Source organism: Dipteris shenzhenensis, chromosome 25 (genome assembly GCF_047967505.1).
Source record: "Dipteris shenzhenensis isolate YYH24624 ecotype China chromosome 25, Dip_SZ_1.0, whole genome shotgun sequence".
NCBI lineage: Eukaryota > Viridiplantae > Streptophyta > Polypodiopsida > Gleicheniales > Dipteridaceae > Dipteris > Dipteris shenzhenensis.
In genome coordinates this window covers 17,054,402-17,069,393 of record NC_141620.1, presented here as the reverse complement: position 1 = coordinate 17,069,393, position 14,992 = coordinate 17,054,402, and positions in this window count along the sequence as shown.

The window sequence follows — 14,992 nt, the reverse complement described above, 5'->3', positions numbered from 1 at the left end:
AGATAGAATTAAATTGTAACCACAAATAATATTAAACAATTAAACAATATTAAACCTATACAAATAATATTTAAACATTTTTATTGCATCATTCACTTATACAAATAATATTTAAACATTAATTTTTGCATCATTTATCATATTTGATAATTGGATCATCATTTTTATCGCATCATTTACTTATACAAACAATATTTAAACATTACTTATTGCATCATTTATCATGTCATTGTAAATATACAAACTTGAATAATGGAGTGGATCCAAACTTGGATGATATATAAAAATAACAATATCAAAAGTATTCATGATCGGTCACTCATGTTATATCCCATCCAAGAAAGACTCAATATTTGCTAGTCTAAGTCCTTGGTTTGGATTGAGTTGTATACCACATCTTGGAGTAATGTCAAAAACCCCTCAAAAATCTATAGGACTTGGATGTCTATTTGGTCTGGCTGACTTTCCTTGAACTGCAAATCATCATAGATGCTTGATTAGAGCTTCTACGAGTCATGTACTTGGCAATGGTGCACAAATGTCCAAGATCTTCAGGATGTGATGAGACATGGCGTACACATCTTGTGCAACATCAAAAGGTGGGGGATTGGTGCAGAGGCACTCTGGAGCAACATGACAAAATCTAGCAATGGGAGAGCCAGAGAGAGAGCGACACAGATTTTGGTGGGTGCAGAATACCCTAATCTTCTATGTCATCCATAGATATAAAATTCAAAAAATGATATGATGAGAAGTACAAGGGCATGCCACGTCACTCCTCTCCACTTCATTGTACTCTCTACTTCACTCTACTCTCAATTCGAGCTTCTCTCTCTCTCTCTCTCTCTCTCTCTCTCTCTCTCTCTCTCTCTCTCTTGTTAGATATCAATGCTCCACTCTCGTGTAACTACACGGGAACTAGTTAACTCTACTTGTAAGCCCCCCATATGAGGAGAAGGCATTTGAGTAGCTTGGTTATCTAGTAGGTCCTAGTTTGGACACCAGATGGGGGCCATGTGTGGCCTGATGGCTGGACGGCTTCAGATAGAGTTGGCACACTGCCAATTAGGCTACATGCAAGTGCCAGAAGGCATCCCATGACTAACCGCACTGAGGGTAGATGGAGCATTTCTTAGGGTAGCCCACTCTCAGGCTACGAGACCCGTTTGGAGCCCCAGATGATTCCAGATGGTGGGCCAAACGGACACTGTAGGTAAGTTGCTCTATTTTGTGCCACGGTTCTATTGAGCGGTCGATGGCCTATTTCAAGACCGACCTCCAGTCGGTCGTTTTGGGCAGACTGGGTCTGATCTCCCAATTGGGTCTAGCTGACTACGACTAGTGGCTATATAAGAGCAAGCCTATGAAGCCCATATTCATTACTAGCTATAGCAACCCTGATTCCTTAGCATCTAGCCTCCGTCCTCTACTATTTCTAGCATGCCATCAAAGCTTCTCACACAGGAGAGCACGGCTGGGAGGCAGCGCCATCTATTGTATCAGTTTTACATTAATAAAATTTTTTATTCTCCATACTATTTGCTTTTCTCTCTTGCATACAAGATCATGTTATCTGTTGAGCACAGACGTTGTATTGTTTCCTTACATGGTATCAGAGCTTGGACTCTAGCAAGAAGATTTGGTAGTGTGTTTCTGTTTGCGACCAGATTGTGAGAGATGGCCTAGCCCACAAGACTGCGAATCCCACTATTCGGCAAAAGCGGAAAGTTGGATGGCACTAACTATCCACTCTGGAAGTTCAAGATGAAGACCATTCTAAGCACATATAAGCTTTGGGACACTACGACTAGGGTGGACATGAAGCTGGTTGCGAGATCGAATCCAGCCAATGCAGCACAACAAATAGTACCAACGACGGATGAGATTCTCGCATGGACAAGAAGAAATATAGATGCATTGTGTTCTATTGTCTTCAATGTACGTGATTCTATCATGGCGTTAATTTAACATGTCACTACAGCGGAGGAGGCATGGACGGTCTTGAAAAATCAATACGAGACCACGAATCAGATGCAGATTTAGAGTCTGGAGACTCAACTCATGAACGAGAAACTATCTGAGTCTAAAACAGCAGAGAAGTTCATCACCAGGGTGAAGAATCTGCGTGATCATATGACTACAATTGGCATCACCATCACCAATGAGAATCTAGCATAAAGGTACATACGGATTCTCCCACCAAAGTACGATGGTCTTGTTACGGCATTGAATACACAAAACAAAAATCCACGCCTCAACTTTGAGGATTTCAGTGCAATGCTTCTGGAGGAGGAGATGCGTCAAAAGACGAGGACTGGAGAAGATTCAACTTTCTGGGTTGGATCAAAGAAAGGTAAGGGTAAGGACTCTGGTAACCCATCTTCTTTTGATGATAAAAAGAGAAAGAAGAAGATCAAGTGCTTCTATTGCAACAAGGCAGGGCACAAGCAGAATGAGTGCCGAAAGAAGATTGCAGATGAGAAGAACGGAGTAAAGAAAGAGTTTAGCAACAACACGTAGGCAGTTCCAGTAGAGCTATTCGAGGAGATTTGCATAGAGGTAGTTCATGTACATGCAGATGAACCTTGGATTATTGACAGTGGTGCATCGTGCCATATGACCAGTCGCAAGGATTAGTATACCTCTCTACATCCAGTAGGGAATGACATCCTAGTAGTAGTCGGCAATGATGCAAAATGTCCAGCAAAAGGAAAAGGTACGATTGCTCTCAAGTCAGATGGAGTTGTAAAATAGTTGTCCGATGTTCTTTATGTGCCAGATATCAAGAGGAACTTGTTGTCCATTTCTACGATCACGGATCGGGACCTCAAACTTCAATTCGATAAGAATGGCACACAGATTTTGGATCTTCAAGGGAAGGTCATTGGTAAAGGTACACAGCACAACAACATCTATGAACTCTCAGCTTTCAGTGCTCGAGCTGATGTGAACAACACTAAGCTGTGGCATGAGAGGTTTGGTCATCTAAACCTTAGTTCTTTAAAGGAGATGCATAAAAGTGGAATGATTGTAGACCTACTAGAAATTACAGATTTGCCTGATGTATGTGAAGCTTGCATAATGGGCAAGCAGCATTGGCAACCCTTTCCTAAAGAGGCCACCAGGGCAAAGGCTCCTCTAGAGCTCATTCACACGGACCTCTGCAAAAAGATGGAGATGGAAGCTTTGGGTGGTTCCTACTACTTCATGACGTTGATCGATGACTATAGTAGAAGGATATGGATATACTTCCTGAAGACTAAAGATGAGGCTTTTAGTAAGTTCAAAGAATGGCAAGTAATGGTTGAGAAAGAAACCAGGAGGAAGGTGAAGAAGTTGAGATCAGACAGAGGTGGTGAGTTCACATCAAGTGAATTCGAAAGTTACTGCAAAAGTCACGGGATCAAGAGGCAAAAACCCCCGCCACATACACCACAACAAAATGGAGTAGCAGAGCGCAAGATGCATGTCATCTGCAAAATGGGCAGGAGTATGATGAAAGGGAAAGATTTGCCAAAGACTTTATGGGCTAAAGCATGTAACATGCCAGTTTACATTTTGAATCGCAAGCTACACGAAGGCTGTGAATGGGATGACTCCAGTGCAGGCCTTTTCTGGTAAGAAACCTTCAGCTACACATTTTAGAGTTTTTGGATGTGAGTGTTTTGTGCATGTTGCTAATGCTAACAGGACCAAATGGAAACCGAAGAGCCAGAAATGTATTTTCTTGGGCTATAGTGAAGAGGCGAAGGGTTGCCGTCTCTATAATCATGTTACCAAGAAGGTAATAGTAAGTCGTGATGTGGTCTTCTCAGAACAACTGCACCAATTGGAGGAGGATGCTTCCTTCCCAGACAACCAGGACCAGGATATCCATCCAGTACAACCACCAACAATAGACCAAACTCCCCCAGTGGTGCTTGGGAGGATTGAAGATAAAGAAGAGGAAGAAGAGCCTGGAGAACCACAATGGCAACAGCCATTCCCGAAGTGGGTAAAGCAGCTTTTGGATGGCAAAGAACCTCCAGCCATTAAGGAGAAACCATCCGAAGACCGCCGGTCCAAGAGATTAGAGGAGCAAATAAGGGTGCACGGACACTTGGTCAACTACGCTTTGATGACAAAGGTGATCCATGCTGAAGAACCCAAGTGTCTTGAAGAAGCACAAGGTGATGATAGGTGGATGGAGGCTATGCAGTTCGAGTATGGCTCCATAATGAAGAACAACACTTGGGACCTTGTGGATCGACCACCAAAACGCAAGGTAATTGGCACCAAGTGGGTGTACAAGACCAAGTATAAGTCCGATGGCACATTGGATAAGTACAAGGCTCGGCTCATGGCAAAAGGATTCTCACAGGTACATGGTTTTGATTATCAGGATACTTTTGCTCCCACAACTCAACTAACCACAATTCGTAGTGTTTTGGCTTTAGCAGCACAAGGAAGTTGGCCCATGTTTCAGATGGTTGTAAAATCCACCTTTCTAAATGGCGATCTCAAGGAGGAGGTATACGTGGAACAACCACCAGGTTTTGTGATCCTTGGTTCAAAAGGTAAAGTTTGTAAACTGAAGAAGGCACTTTACGGGTTGAAACAGACCCCACGAGCATGGTACGAGTGGATTGAAGCCTACTTTCTACAAAACGGGTTCAAGAGGAGCCCATCTGATGCAAATTTGTATATCTACAGAGGAGGCAGGTGTATGATCATGGTCCTTTATGTGGACGACCTTGTCATAACAGGGAACCATGAAGAAAAGATCTCGCAGACAAAGTAGTTTCTAGGAAGAGAGTTTGAAATGACAGATGCATTTCTGTTTGGGGATTGAAGTTTGGCAATAGCCAAAATAGATCTTCATCTCATAGTTGAAGTATGCTGGAGAGATACTGAAGGCATTTGGCATGGCTGAGTGCAAGACAGTTGGCACCCCTATGGAGCAATACTTTTACAGCATCCTAAAATAGGTGAGATTCATGTGCATTTACAGTATCATGCCCATCGGACACTTGCACATTCAAATAAGACACCCTGAAGCACACTTTTTGACCGTTTGCATGATACTTGGTGAAAAACATGGTGTAATGCATCTTTGACCATACAAACCATTTTTTATGACCATGATACTTTACATGCACCACAAGATAGGTAAAGTTGATGCACGTGAAAATTATCATGCCCATCAGACACTCACACGTTTGATTAAGACACCTTGAAGCATGTATTTGCCATAGAACCCTTGCATGTTCGAATAAGATAGCCCGAAGCACGTTTTTTTATCGTTGTGCCATGATACTTGGTGAATGGCCATGAAAAACATATTCAATGGGCACATTCAAATAAGACACCATGAAGCACATTTTTTGACAGTTTTGATGATACTTGGTATGAAAAACATGGTGTAATGCATCCCCAACCATGCAAAACATATTGGTTGGGCACGATACATTATGCATACCTCAAAATCGGTGATATTGACACATGTGTAAAGTGTCATTTCCATTAAACACTCGTGGGTTCGAATAAGCAACCCTGAAGTGAGTTTTTTGACTATTGTGCATGGTACTTGGTAAAAAATATGGTGTAATGCATCACCGATGATGCAAAACATATCCAATGTCATGATAATTTACACACCTTACAATAGGTGAGATTGACATTGTGCAAGGTATTCGCCCATCAGGCACTCACACATTCAAATAAGACACCCAAAGCACATTTTTTGACTGATGTGCATAATATTTGGTGAAAAATACGGTGCCATTCATTCTCGATCATGCGGACCATATCCTATGGGCACAATAATTTACACACACCTCAAAATAGGTGACACTAATATGTGTGTAAAGTATTGTGCTTGTCAGAGACTTGTTCATTCGAATAAGACACCCTGAAGCCCATTTTTTGGCTGTTGTGCATGATACTTAGTGAAAAACAGGGTGTAATATGTCCTCGACCATGCAAACCATATCCGATGGACATAATACTTAACTTTGAATCCTACATCCAAGGTCAAATCATCATCCGTACCGAGGTTTACTACCATGTCATTGGGCACTGTTATGGATAAATTTGACCAAAGTAAAAGGCATAAATATGTGTGTGTGCTTGTATGTGTGGCAATAGTATAATAAAATATGGTGTGCATAAGGCCCAGGGTTGAGGTGGCAAGGCATGACCATGTGCCACCCTTCCATGCAAGAGGACCCATAAGGTGTGTTGTACATAATCCATGGTAGTAATAATATAAAATGATAAGGTGGCATGGGTCCTCCATGCACCACCCCTCCACCTAGGCAGTCCCATGCCTGCATTTAGTGAGATATGGCCCAAGGACCATGGGAGAAGTAATATAAAATAGGTGGAGATGGATATTATATTGGATTATTCCTGTTAGATATCAATGCTCCACTCTCGTGTAACTATGAGGGAACCAGCTAACTCTACTTGTAAGCCCCCCATATGAGGAGAAGGCATTTGAGTAGCTCGGTTATCCGGTAGGTCCTGGTTTAGACACCAGATGGGGCCATGTGTGGCTTGATGGCTGGACGGCTTCAGATAGAGTTGGTACGCTGCCAACTAGGCTACATGCAAGTGTGGGAAGGCATCCCATGACTAACCGCATTGAGGGTAGACGGAGCATTTCTCGGGGCAGCCCACTCTCGGGTTGCGGGGCCCGTTTGGAGCCTCAGATGATCCCGGATGGCTTTGGGCCGAACGATAACCATAGGTTAGTTGCTCTATTTTACACCACGGTTCTATTATGTGGTTGGTGGCCTATTTCAGGACTCTGACCCCCAGTCGGCCGTTTTGGGCGGACTGGGTCGGTCACCCAATTGGATCTAACCGACTACGAGTGGTGGCTATGTAAGAGCAAGCCCGTGAAGCCCATTATCATCACTAGCTATAGCAACCCTGATTCCTTAGCATCCAGCCTCCGTCCTCTACTGTTTCCAGCATGCCATCGAAGCTTCTCTCACAGGAGCGCACGGCTGGGAGGCAGTGCCATCTATTGTATCAGTTTTACAGTAATCAAAATTTTGATTCTCCATACTATCAGCTTTTCTCTCTTGCATACGAGATCATGTTATCTATTGAGCATAGACATTGTATTGTTTTCTTACATGGTATTAGAGCAAGGGCTCTAGTAAGAGGATTTGGTAGTGTGTTTCTGTTTGCAAGCAGATTGTGAGAGATGGCCCAGCCCGCAAGACTGCGAATCCCACCGTTGGGCAAAAGCGGAAAGTTGGACTGCACTAACTATCCACTCTGGAAGTTCAAGATCATCCTAAGTGCATACGAGATTTGGGATACTGCTACTGGGGTGGACGTGAAACCAGTTGCGAGACTGGATCTAGCCAATGCAGGACAACAGATAGTACCAACTGCGGATGAGATTCTCGCATGGACAAGAAGAAATGCAGATGCACTGAGTTCTATTGTCTGTAGTGTAAGTGATTCCGTCATGGCGTTAATTCAACATGTCACCATAGCGGAGGAGGCATGGACGGTCTTGAAAAATCAGTACGAGGCCACGAATCAAACACGGATTCAGAATCACGGATTCAAAATCTGGAGACTCAACTCATGAATGAGAAACTATCTGAGTCTGAAGCAGCAAAAAAGTTTATCACCAGGGTGAAGAATCTACGCGATTAGGTGACTACCATCACCAGCAAGAATCTAGCACGAAGGTGCATACAGAATCTCCCACCAAAGTACGATGGTCTTGTTATGGCACTGAATACGTAGAATAGAAATCCACCCCTTAACTTTGAGGATTTTAGCACAATGCTTCTGGAGGAGGAGATGCGTCAAAAGATGAGGACTGGAGAAGATTCGGCTTTCTATGCTGGATCAAAGAAAGGTAAGGGTAAGGACTCTGGTAACCCATCTTCTTCTGATGATAAAAAGAGAAAGAAGAAGATCAAGTGCTTCTATTGCAACAAGGCAGGGCACAAGCAGAATGAGTGCCGGAAGAAGATTGTAGATGAGAAGAACGGAATAAAGAAAGAGTCCAGCAACAGCACACAGGCAGTACGAGTAGAAATGCTCATAGCAATTGAGGATATTTGCATGGAGGTAGTTCATGTACCTGCGGATGAACCTTGGATTATTGACAGTGGTGCATCATGCCACATGACCAGTCGACATGACCAGTCGAAAGGATTAGTATACCTCTCTACATCCGATAGGGAATGACATCCTAGTAGCAGTCGGCAATGATGTAAAATGTCCAGCAAAAGGAAAAGGTACGATTGCTCTCAAGTCAGATGGAGTTGTAAAATAGTTGTCCGATGTTCTTTATGTGCCAGATATCAAGAGGAACTTGTTGTCCATTTTTGCGATCATGGATCGGGACCTCAAAGTTCAATTGGATAAGAATTGTGCACAAATTTTGGATCTTCAAGGGAAGGTCATTGGTAAAGGTACACAGTGCAACAACATCTACGAACTCTCATCTTTCAGTGCTCAAGCCAATGTGAAGAACACTAAGCTGTGGCATGAGAGGTTTGGTCATCTAAACCTTAGTTCTTTAAAGGAGATGCATAAAAGTGGAATGATTGTAGACCTACCAGAAATTATAGATCTACCCGGTGTATGTGAAGCTTGCATGATGGGCAAGCAGCATCGGCAGCCCTTTCCTAAAGAGGCCAGCAGGGCAAAGGCTCCTCTAGAGCTCGTTCACACGGACCTCTGTGGAAAGATGGAGATGGAAGCTTTAGGTGGTTCCTACTCCTTCATGACGCTGATCGACGACTACAGTAGAAGGATATGGATATACTTCCTGAAGACTAAAGACGAGGTTTCTAGTAATTCAAAGAATGGCATGTAATGGTCAAGAAAGAAACTAGGAGGAAGGTAAGAGGTTGAGATCAGACAGAGGTGGTGAGTTCACATCAAGTGAATTCGAAAGTTACTGCAAAAGTCATGGGATCAAGAGGCAGAAACCCCCGCCACATACATCACAGCAAAATGGAGTAGTAGAACGCAAGATGCACGTCATCTGTGAAATGGGCAGGAGTATGATGAAAGGGAAAGATTTGCCAAAGTCTTTTTGGGCTAAAGCATGTAACACGGCAGTTTACATTCTGAATCATAGCTACACGAAGGCTGTGAATGGGATGACTCCACTGCAGGCCTTTTCTGGTAAGAAACCTTCAGCTGCACATTTCAGAGTTTTTGTATGTGACTGTTTTGTGCATGTCCCTGATGCTAATAGGACCAAATGGGAACTGAAGAGCCGGAAGTGTATTTTCTTGGGCTACAATGAAGAGGCGAAGGGTTACCATCTCTATACCCCTGTTACCAAGAAGATAATAGTAAGTCGCGATGTGGTCTTCTCAGAACAGCTGCATCAATTGGAGGAGGATGCTTCCTTCCCAGACAAGCAGGACCAGGATATCCATCCAGTACAACCACCAATCGACCGAACTCCCCCAACGGTGCTTGGGAGGATTCAAGATAAAGAAGAGAAAGAAGAGCCTGCAGAACGACAACAGCAATGGCCATTCCCGAAGTGGGTAAAGCAGCTTTTGGACGGTAGAGAACCTCCAGCAATTGAGGAGGAACCATTCGAACACCACCGGTCCAAAAGATTAGAGGCACAAAGAAGGGCGTAGGAACACTTGATCAACTATGCTCTGATGACAGAGGTGATCCATACTGAAGAACTCGTGTCTTGAAGAGGCACAGGGTGATGATAGGGCTATGCAGTCGGGGTATGGCTCCATAATGAAGAACAACACTTGGGACCTTTTGAATCCACCACCAAAATGCAAGGTAATCGGCACCAAGTGGGTGTACAAGTCTAACGGCATGTTGATAAGTACAAGGTGCGGCTCATGGCAAAAGGATTCGCACAAGTACATGGTTTTGATTATCAAGATACTTTTGCTCCCACAGCTCGATTAACCATAATTCACAGTGTTTTGGCTTTAGCTGCCCAGGGAAGTTGGCCCGTGTTTCAGATGGATGTAAAATTTACCTTTTTGAATGGAGATCTCAAGGAGGAGGTATACGTGGAACAACCACCAGGTTTTGTGATCCCCGGTTCAGAAGGCAAAGTTTGTAAACTGAAGAAGGCACTTTACGGGCTAAAACAAGCCCCATGAGCGTGGTACCAGCGAATTGATGCCTACTTTCTACAAAATGGGTTCAGGAGGAGCCCATCGGATGCAAATTTGTATATCTTCAGAGAAGGAGGCAAGTGTATGATCGTGGTCCTTTATGTGGATGACCTTGTCATAACAAGGAACCATGAAGATAAGATCTCGCAGACAAAGCATTTGCTAGGAAGAGAGCTTGAAATAACAGACCTTGGACTGATGCATTTCTGTTTGGGGATTGAAGTTTGGCAAGAGCCAAAATAGATCATCTCACAACTGAACTACGCTGGAGAGATACTAGAGGCATTTGGCATGGTTGAGTGCAAGACAGTTGGCACCCCTATGGAGGTTGACGTGAAGCTCTCAAACGAGGATTCATCACTAGTGGTGGACGAAGCGAAGTACAGAAGGCTTGTGGGCAGCTTGATTTACTTGTGCAACACATGGCCGGACATCAGTTTTGCGACCGGGTACTAAGCAGGTTTTCCAATAAGCCACGGGAGAACCATTGGAGGGCAGGGATGCGGGTGCTAAAATGCATCAAATGCACACTTGATTATGGTATCACCTATACCAAGGGCAACATCTTGATTAGATTCTATGACTCGGATTGGGTAGGAGACATGGACAGTAGGAGATCAGTGACAGGTTACTATTTCTCACTTGGATCTAGAGCTATGTCATGGGTTAGCAAGAAGCAACCCACAGTTGCTCTTTCTTCTACTGAGGCTGAGTACAAATCGGCATGTTTTGCTTCTTGTGAGGTAGTGTGGTTGAGGAGGATTTTATGGGACATGGGTGCAGTGCAGAACAAGCCTACGCAATTATCATGTGACAATCATAGTTGCATGGCAATTGCCAAGAACCCTATGTTCCACGCTCACACAAAACACATTGAGATTCAATATCACTTTGTATGCGAGCTCATCATGGATGGAGAGGTTGACTTGGTGTATTGTCTGACTATAGAGAATGCTGCGGACATCTTCACAAAGGCTCTTGGAAGAGACTTGCTGGAGAGTCATCTTCATCGACTTGGCATTGGGCCGAAAAAGTAAGTTCACTTGCGGGTGGACATTGAGGGGGGGTGTTAGATATCAATGCTCCACTCTCATGTAACTACGTGGGAACCAACTAACTCTACTTGTAAGCCCCCCATATAAGGAGAAGGCATTTAAGTAGCTCGGTTATTGGGTAGGTCCTGGTTTGGGCACCAGATGGGGGCCATGTGTGGCCTGATGGCTAGATGGCTTTAGATAGAGTTGGCACACTGCCAACTAGGCTACATGCAAGTGTGGGAAGGCATCCCATGACTGACCGCACTGAGGGTAGATGGAGCATTTCTCAGGGTAGCCCACTCTTGGGCTATGGGGCCCGTTTGGAGCCCTAGATGATCCTGGATGGCTCTAGGCCAAACGAAAACCGTAGGTGAGTTGCTCTATTCTATTCCACGGTTCTATTGAGTGGTCCGTGGCCTATTTTGGGACCGACCTCCAGTCTGCCAGACTGGGCGGTCTCCCAATTGGGTCTAACCGACTACAACTGGTGGCTATATAAGAGCAAGCATGTGAAGCTCATATTCATCACTGGCTACAGCAATCCTGATTCCTTAGCATCCAGCCTCTGTCCTCTATTGTTTCCAGCATGCCATCGAAGCTTCTCACATAGGAGTGCATGGCTGGGAGGTAGCACCATCTATTGTATCAGTTTTACAGTAATCAAATTTTTTATTCTCCATACTATCTGCTTTTCTCTCTTGCATACGAGATCCTATTATCTATTGAGCATAAACGTTGTATTGTTTTCTTACATCTCTCTCTCTCTCTCTCTCTCTCTCTCTCTCTCTCTCTCTCTCTCTCTCATGGCAAGTATTTGTGGTTGTTCCAAGTCTCTCTCTCTCATGACATCCTGAACACATACCTCTACAGAATGAAAACTCCTCTCAGAAAGTGTGACAGCAAGTATTTGCACCTTGATGATGGTGTAATAGAAGTGTCTTCATCAAAATCCCTTTAGTAAGGTAAGTTGTTTCTATCCTTCATTGTTCATACATGATTCTAATAGAGATACATAGTCCTCATTTAGTCCTCTCGATTTTGTTGTATAGTTTTCTATGTAGGAAGTGCTAAGCGATTTGAATATCCTTGTCTCACTCAGTTTTGCTATACAGCTGCCAATGAATTAACCATAGAGTACATACTAGGCAAGCTTTAGTACATAAAAGTGACACTGGTCTCCTAGAGACTCATTGGTTGATGGTGTTCTCTAGTAGCCATAGAAAGGGTAACAAAATTTTCCTTAGCATGGTTGGATGAGTGCAGGCTACTTCATCAAAAAGTTTACCAAGGGATTCCACCCAACAACAAGCTCACCACCAAGTTTGCAAAGTGCTTTGCATTTGAAAAATGCAAAGTAGCCAAAGGTGACCTAGAAGGGCACCAAATTTCTTGGTTAGTTTTTTGTGAAAATGTCTTGAAGATGGTTATGGCCCAAGTGAGTGGCCTCAATAGGAAGCTCGACAATTGGAGGAAGGCCAACAAGCCAGTGAAAGCTTACTAAAGTGTAGGGAGGTCAATGCCCATGCAAGAGTGTTTAGAGTATTTTTAGACAAGTGAAAAACATAAACACATCTCCACTCCTAACAACAAGGTGCCAGCAGTAGGAGTATAGTCAGACAGGACTATAAAAGACTATCATGAGATGTAAAAAGGACAGAGAGGAAATCTTGCAAAAGGTAGTCTGCCTCTTGTATATTATGTTTTGATAGAAAATACATCAACTCAACAACTCAAACTCTCAACAAGTGGTGATACAAGTTTTTATAGCCATTCAAGACCAATCTGACTATTGTAAGGCAACAATAAGTTTCAAAATGTAACAGTCCTAGTCAAAAACATTATGTGGTGCATCAGCCACTAAGGAGTGCTGCTGGGATAGTTACAACTATCCCTATAGTTACAAAATGATCCCCACTACCTTGTTCTAATAACTCCCTCTTACCAGAGGTGTACTTAACCTATCCCATGGTTAGTGTTCACGTGGGTGGAGGCTATGCCTTCAACAAGGAGACTCTAGTATACAAGCCTTTGCATGTGAAAGAGAAGAAGCTTGAATTCCACCTATAGTAAAACATGTAGAGCTCACGGAGGCCATGCTTGTGAGTGTGAAAGTCAAATTTGCTAGAAAGGAAAAAGCCTTTAAGGATAGCAAAAATTGAGTATGAAGAAAAAAGAGATGCTCTGCTTCAACTAGAAGGTGCTTCTAGTACAACTAAGAAGAGATGGAAATGTTAAAAAAATAAATGGTTGCAATACAGGCATTGCCACATCCCAACCTGGTGGCCATCGGAAAGCTAGAGGAACAAATTTAGTTATGTGAGAAGGGCTTTGGGCTTTGTGGGGTTTACATAGACAACCTCTCACCCAGTAAAAAAAAATCTCGTGTCATGATAGGTAACCAAACTCAAAATGTTTTTCCCTATTTTACTTTAAAGCTCTTGAAAGCAGCACTTTTAAGTACTTACATAAATTGGAATTGCTTCCAACCAAATGTATGGGATTTATACACTTGAACATGCTTCCAACACACACAAAAGTACAAGTGTTGGAAAGCACACTCAAGAAGTAGCATACACATGAAGCTCCTTCCATCCACTTGCAAGTGCTTTCATGCACCTCAAATTGCTTGGAAGCGATTCTAGTCACCTAAAAGTGCTTTTAATCATCTAAAAGTACTTTTTCTCTTTTGTTCGTAGCACTTGAAAGCCCTTAAATGTGCTAGCCATCACATTTTAGAGCTTAAAATCACTTCAAAGTGGTTTTGGCCCAATTCTAGGCACTTGAATCTACTTTAATCATTTGAAAGTGCCTTTTCAATGTGTTGGAAAGCACATTAACATGTTGTAAATTACTTGAAAGTGCTTTCATGCACCTCAAATACCTTGGAAGGAAAATTTCCAATTTCCAATCACTTGAAAGTGCTCTCAATCATCTGAAATGCTTTTCCTTTATTGTTCATAGCACTTAAAAGCACTTCAATGTGCTAGCAATTATGTTTTAGAGCCTAAAAGCAATTCAAAGTGCTTTTGGCCCAATTTTTGGCACTTCAATGTGCTTTAGTCATCTGAAAGTGCCTTTTCAATGTGCTAGAAGGCACACTAATGTGTTTCAAAGTATTTGAAAGTGCTTTCATGCACCTCAAATTGCTTGGAAGGGATTCCAACCACCTAAAAGTGTGTTTAATCATCTGAAAGTGCTTTTTATTTATTCGTCATGGCACTTGAAAGTACTTAAATTGTTGGCAAGCACACTTTAGAGCTTAAAAGAACTTCAAAGTGATTTTGGCCCAATTCTAGGCACTTAAATGTGCTTGAAAGTGCTTCATAAAGTACTTCAAATAGGCCTGAAAGTACTTTAAAGTACTTGAAAGCATTTCAAAGTGCTTGAAAATGATTTAGAGCACTTCTTCAATGTGCTACAAAGTACTTAATGTTCTTCAGAGTACGTTTTCAATGTGTTGCAAGGCACTTATATGTGCTTCAAATTACTTGAAATTTTGTCAATCCATATTGAAAAAAGTTTAAAGAATTGTGTAGGTCTCATCAATGCTTTGCTTGATTTTCTCAGTAGTGTGTGCATAGTGAAATTCTTTATCTGTTCCTTCTCTCTAATTATTTATTATATTTAATATGCCCATGTAGAAAGTATATGAAGCTGCTATGACCGTAGTTGCAGATGCAGAGAGATAATTTCTATTTACAGAGTCATTACTACAATAGCTCAAGGTTGGTGACATGTTTGATATAGAGCCCACACCGATGGGCTCAACATCATTACTTTCTATTGGAAATCTATTGCTTGTGGCTTATCATTTAAGGGTGATGA